Source organism: Trachypithecus francoisi, unplaced genomic scaffold (genome assembly GCF_009764315.1).
Source record: "Trachypithecus francoisi isolate TF-2019V2 unplaced genomic scaffold, Tfra_2.0 Lachesis_group17, whole genome shotgun sequence".
Classification (NCBI taxonomy): domain Eukaryota; kingdom Metazoa; phylum Chordata; class Mammalia; order Primates; family Cercopithecidae; genus Trachypithecus; species Trachypithecus francoisi.
In genome coordinates, this window is record NW_022681462.1 from 17643649 (window position 1) to 17650366 (window position 6718).

General features: G+C 39.3%; 1 long non-coding RNA gene across 1 annotated transcript; it reads right to left on the reverse strand.

The window, feature by feature from the left end:
• Positions 1-407: 407 nt before the first annotated feature.
• LOC117099759 lies at positions 408-6340 on the reverse strand. Its single transcript, XR_004443992.1, has 3 exons — positions 4544-6340; positions 3906-3994; positions 408-1396 (listed from the first exon to the last, which is right to left on the reverse strand). It is a non-coding gene; the product is annotated as an uncharacterized LOC117099759 (long non-coding RNA).
• Positions 6341-6718: the final 378 nt, after the last annotated feature.

A 6718-nucleotide genomic window follows, 5' to 3' on the forward strand; every position in this document is an offset into this window, starting at 1 on the left:
CAAAACAAGAAGAGGTTCTGCAGCGAGGGAGGGGCACCTTCACCCAGGGAGCAGAAGGGCTCATGGCCACTCTCTCAACCTCCTAGAGTCCCTGGACCAGAACCGAGAGCTGTTGTAGGAGTGGTTTCCAAAGAGTATAATCTTAGGAGTTTCACATTTCAGCTATTACATTTACACAGTGCTTTTAACTTTTTAAGTGTCTTTTTCCTGTTAATTAGTGTTAACACCCTCCTCCCCACCACAAGGACTAAAATGCACTATTTTGGGTCCATTTTTAAAATAAGGAACCAGAGAACAAAAACGTTAGATAATCTCTGAGCCCAGAGTAGAAATCTCTTTCCTAGCCACCAGTTCCATGGTGTTTCTCCTAGACCTTTCTGGGAACTTTTTTTTTTTCTTTTTTGGCAGACAGATGGTTATGCTAAAAACTTAAAAATAGAAGCAAAAATACGAGAAATGGAAAATTGTATTCTAATTGCCTCCCCTGGATTTCCTACTCCTGTAAATATGGACAAATATAGTGGAATAAATAAAATCCACAAGTATTAAGGACCACTCTATTGGAAAGATGAAATCACTTCCTCACAGAGCTATCTAAAGAATAAGTACAGCTAATATGCTGCTAATTTTTAGTATACTGTTAATTTTGAGTCACATGTTCTCCACCTTCTTCGGCAATCCTTTGGATGGCAGTTCCAATGGACACAAGGATCAAAATGAAGCAATGGACACAAAGATCAAAACACAGTTTTGGAATAACTGGCCCCCGGGTAATGGAGAGCTGACTGTCCTCCCATAACCTAACTAACTGGTTCTTTCTACCAAGTAGTAAACAACTTTCTGGAAGCCACTTTTCCATCACTTGAAAAAACACCTTTCAAGGATATCTCTAATACAGTTTTCTAGCCCCTGGGATTCAATATTTCAAGAAATACCTTTAAGCCAACTAAACCTCTAGAGATTTTTCTGTTTTCACTCAACTCTTGTTTCAGTTCCAATATTTCTAGGAAAACATTGATTGATTTACTACGGTAAATTACGAGATGTTTTTAACGTTGGGTGCAATATATCTGATTTGTGATCTCTAGGCCTCAGATGTTTTATAGGAGAAGTTAAAATTCTACACTGCAGGCTGGCACGAACAGGCTCACCTGTAAGCCCATAAAACCCTCCACCAGATGTGTTTCTTCTTTTCTCACAGCTCTGACTCCACTTTCCTTGATTCGTCATGATCCACATCAATAAATTAGTGATGCATAATTTCAAACAGCTAATTTCAGACTAGTCCTGAAGTGATCTAAGTGTCATGCTGAAAGGCACAGATGCTGAGGCTTGATGGAGGTTGGCTACACATGATGGTGGGAATCACAAAAGCAGAAAGGTATGCTTGATGCATCTGAAAAAAGCAAAAAAAGCCTAAGCTTCCAAGTGTAATAGTTGCCTATTAGGTTGTTTTCTCTTCCAAACAGTAAGATCTGTGAAGTCTTGTGTCTGTCCTATTCAGTACCTAGCCCTTAGCCCAGTGCAGGGGAGGGGAACAGTGAGTATTTGCAGAAGGAATGAATGAAAGGTAGGCCAAATGAGCCATGAGGAGGGAGAAGCACAAGTTCAAGTTATCAAAAGCTAAAGCTGAACTTTTCAACTGCTTTCCTCCTTTCTTTTCAGCAATACTTGCAAATCTCAAGAAAACTTAACGTCATTTTTTTTTATTCAGTTGGGCTGAACTGCACAATCATCAACTTGCCTGTTGACTCTGCCTCTAAAGCCAATAGGTCTTGGGTTTAAGCTCCACGTGGATCTATTAGTGCCTTTTTTTGTTTTACGGCCAGGGATGCAAATTACATCTATGTTTATTCCTCTTGCTATCTATGTCTTTTAATGTTTCACACTCTGCAAAGGAAAAGTACTTTGTAACATCTAATTCTAGTTCTCCCTGTCACAATTTAAACCCATCCCTATTCTGCATTGGGGGAGGACAAAACACAACTCTTGATTAACTTTCATGCCTCATTTTGATTCCTCTCTGGATCAGTTAGCTTTTGCTGTGTAACAAACCACCATCATTAGTGGCTTAAAACAACAACCACTTTAATTAGCTCATGATTCTGTGTATCATCAATTTGCGTTGGGCTCATTCATGTGGTTTTACTCGAGTGATCTGGGCTCAACTGTCCTTGACTGTGCTTACTCATATATTTAGGGGCTTCAAAAGATGCCTTGAATAGCCAACTGATGATACCTCCCTCTGCAATGTCCCTCATTCTCCAGGAAGCTAAGCCAGCGTTGTTCCTATGGTGGTAGAGGATAACAGAAGCTATAAAACCTTGGAAAGCCTAGTTCAGGTGTCAATTATAATTTCTGCCACATTCTATTGGTCAAAGCAAATCACTAGGCCAGCCCAGATTTAAAGGTTACAGAAATAAATTTCCCTTCTTGATGGGAAGAATTTGATCATTTTTGTAATCTACTACACCATCCTAGGGTTCCTTCAGTTTCTTCAGTCTCATCCTTTCCTCACATTTTCCCCAAATCCATCTTTTCTCTGTTCATTTGGGATGCAACCTTAAGACTCCATGTATATCTCAATCATTTATTCAATAAAAACTTATTAGGCATCTACTATATATCAAGATCCATGGTAGGCTCAAAGTCTACCAAAGCATGGTTCTTAACACGTAAGGGGCTTAAGGATAGAGGATCAAGCAAATAACTAAGAACTAAAAAGTGAAAAGAAATTAAAGAATCTTAGTAATGATGAGAACACGGTCAGGGTCATTAAACTCAAGTCAGAAATAGAGAGCCAGAAAAGATTCCTGGAAAAGATGGTGCTTAAATGAGTAGGAGCCATATAGATCAGTACTACTGAAAGTGTGGTCTGTGGACTAGTGGCAGTATGCAAACTGTTGGTTACTGGTTTGATGTGAGAGAAGAGTAAGTGTTTGGAAATTATAATAATAATTTGGTATTGCTGCAAAGTGCTAGCATGTGATTTTGAAAAATTGTCATTTTTTGTCATAAATGCAACAAATTTAAATTTAATTTCTTAAATGATCCTTCATCATAGATAGTCTGAGATGTACTGACTAGGTAACAAAAAGTGGACAGAATGCCCCAAGCTAAGGAAATAGCAGGTGGATGTTAGGCTGAATAATGAACCCCCAAAAGATATCCAAGTCCTAATCTCTAGAACCCATAAACGTTCTCTCATATGGAAAAAGGGTTTTGCAGATGTGATTAAGTTAAGAATCTTTAGAAAAGGAGATTACCCTGGATTATCTGGATGGGCCCTAAATGTAATCACATTTGTTCTTATAAGAGGGAGGCAGAGGGATATTTGACACTGACAGAAGAGGAAAAGGCAATGTGGCCTTGGAAGCAGAGACGGATTAACATGGCTATGAACCAAAGAATGAGAGCAGCCACCAAAAGTCAGAAGAGACATGGAATGGATTCTCCCCTAAAGCCTCCAGAGGGAAAGTAAACCTATCTACATGTTGATTTTGGACTTCTGGGATCCAGAACTGTGAGGGAATAAATTTCTGATGCTTAAGACTCCAAGTTTGTGTTAATTTGTCACAACATCCATAGGAAACTAACACACAATTATGAAGACAAGGAAGCATGAAGCAGCTTGATATATTCAGGGATCTATAAGGAGCTAGACAATAACTAAAGGAAAATACACATGTAGGGAGGAGTAGTAAGGATAGGGAGAAAGAAGGAGGCAAGGACTGGGAAGAACAAGGATCCCAACTTCATCTCATACTGGGGTTGGAATAATTGAAGAGAAAGACTTTAGAAACCATTCAGTTCTTAGTTGGTAGAGTGTAGTTGTATCCTATATGGACTAAAGCTCAAAGGAATATTGTTTTTTGAACTCAATGCAAGAAAAAATAAGAGTATACCTTGCATGCATCTATAAATTCAAACCAAGTTGTGTGAATTGATGTGTACTCTAAGCTCAGCTTTCTCAGGGGAGAAGAACAAGCCAAATCTGAGGATAAAAGAGAAGAAGGTATATTATTTACCTGGTTAATAAGGAGTAGATGCTATAACAAGCTAAGAACTAGTAAAAACAAATCTTCCAATTTGTCTAGCCTGAAACACATTCACACACACTCAGATACATTGTAAAACTAGCCTATCATACCAACCCAAAGGAAAAAGGAAAACTATTAAAAAAAAAAAAAAAAAAAAAAAGAGTGGGGAAAGACTGAGGACTGGCAATTGCTAGTGACATGTTTACTAAATATATTCTAAAACATTAAACATAACATTGGAAAGCAAAGGAGCCAAGCGGTTGGAGAAGCCCACTGATTACTATTCAGGTTTGGTCTCTGATCTGTTTTCTCGGCACTTGGCTTCACAACCAGAGCTCAGCCAAATAAATCTGCATCTCTGGTGTCTCCAGGCAACTCCGAACTTGGCATTTCTGACACAGGAGAGCTAGCCAGGAAACCCCTCTTTGGAGGGGAACCAATGGGCCAGATTCACTCTATCAACATCCAGACATCATAGCTAATTACAAACACACAAGACCAACCTGACAGCCAACTCTGTAAGTAGCAGACACCAGCATTCCCCAGGGAACTGGCTTGGCTCCAGTGAGTACTCCCAGTGACGAGAACCCTTTTAAGCAAGACACTCCAAGGGATCCCCAGATTGTGATGGGTTTTGTGTGGCCATGTAAAGACATTCTCCCACCAGCCCCCAATCCCAGGAATACCAAATTTCTATTCAGAGAAAGTGAATGGAAATCCCTAGCAATAAGAGTATATTCAACATTGTAGAAATACAAATAAATAGCTAATCACATCCCTGCCCCCACCCATCTGGTGCTAAACTCCTTTTAGATTGGAGCCTAGGAAAAATTCTAGAAAGGAAATTGGTAAAACCCTTGACCCATGACTCAGGGAGAAAATACTCGTATTTACTTCCTATAGAAGCCCATGATGTCTTTCCCTTTTCTGACATTTTCTAACAAGAAGTTATTCATCAGGAAAACTGGAAATTTGGCCACAAATGTTAAGATCTAGGCAATGAAATAGTCAAATGTTTTTATGGAGAATCCATTTGTACTTGACATTAATTTAGGTTGTCTGGTAGAAGGTCAGACTTCTTGGAAAAGTTGGGGCCATGAGAACAGAGTGCTGTACCACCAGATCCTGATGGCCTAAAGCATCTTGAGAAATGCAGGCTGCTTCACACCCCTGCATCAGTGTGATCCTGGCACTTGTGTTTGTTATAGGAGGGTTATATAAGTGGCTGGTTTAATCATATTACTCCAGTGGCCTGCAAGTAAGTGACACATCAACAGCCTAGATAGCCAAAATCATTCAACTCAACTGAGCCAGAGCATTGAGCCAATATTCTGCATGGAGTCTTTACACCCCTAAGACAATTATATTATTGTGCAATTTGCCCCCATAATGTGGATCTTGGCTCTTAGGAAGAGTTTATTAAAGCTGATTTTTAAATTCTCTCTCTAGCCCATCTATTCTGCATCCCTTTAACAACTTTTTGGGCTACATTTGACTAGGTAAGAGCTTTATGCATTAATCCTGGTTAGATGGTAGAGAACTTTCCTAAATCTTTCTTCCTCAAATGGAACCATAATGAGGATGTCTAACTTATTTTTTTCTGATGAAGGAATGTACATTTCTGCATAAAAGAAAGATTTGGTATCCAGAAATCACAGCAGCATCACATTCTAGTAATCCTTCATGTGTCATACTTGGAAAGATGATCAAGTAACATTATCCCATTTGTATTCCACTGTCCTTTTACATGTTGCCACTTTCAGCCCTAGGTTCTTAGACCATGTGCACATCCATCACAGAGGATCCTTTATCTTGAGCATTCCAAGGGTCTGTGGCAGAATACCAGTCCTCCTTCCACATCCTACACTAGTCCAGGAAGAAATCTGTGTCCAGAAAGAGAATAGTCCTAGCAGAATGACCTTTACTGAGGCCTGACATCTGCTACCTTATAAGCTTCTTATATACTCAGCCTAATCCACCTGGAGGCTTTGCTGCCTGATGGAAGGTGATAAAAAAGTTGTTATGCTATAAGCCCTGTCTTAGATTCAAGGCATGTAGGCTGTATAAGATTCTGAGGCTTAGGGCAGACAGAGGGAGAAGTAATTCTTAGTTCAGGGGCAATTCTCAAGATGCTTATTAGGATGAACTCTGGTCTAAGAACAACTTTATTGGTATGAAAGTCAAGGCAAGGCTTCCTAATAGGAAGGAGGCTCCCAGCTTCCCAACATTTCAGAGGGGCTAATGTAATGGTGATCATAAAACTTGACAAAACCCGCCGGGAACCAAGAAGCCCAAGTCTAGAAATTTACAATCCACAGAGGATCAACAGCTTGTATTCTGGATATCTTAAAGGTGAATGCTCTAAAACACCCATCTGCCGGTGGCGATGAAAACCTGGACGCCCACAGTTATAAATAATTCAGACTGTTTCTTACAGCAACTAAGGCAAGGGCCTAAATTCAAAATTCAACTGAGTTTTTTATTTACACCCTTGGCCAAGAAAAGAAAGCTCATAGATGGAGCTTCTAAGAATAATGGAAGCATATCTCCAAGGAGAGAGGGAGACTTTGAGATACCTTACTAAAAAATTGCTTCTCTGAGTAAAAGGATAATTGCTTCTCAGAATCACAAAATGAAATGAAAATATAAACTATTTTTTAATAATATTTATTTTATTT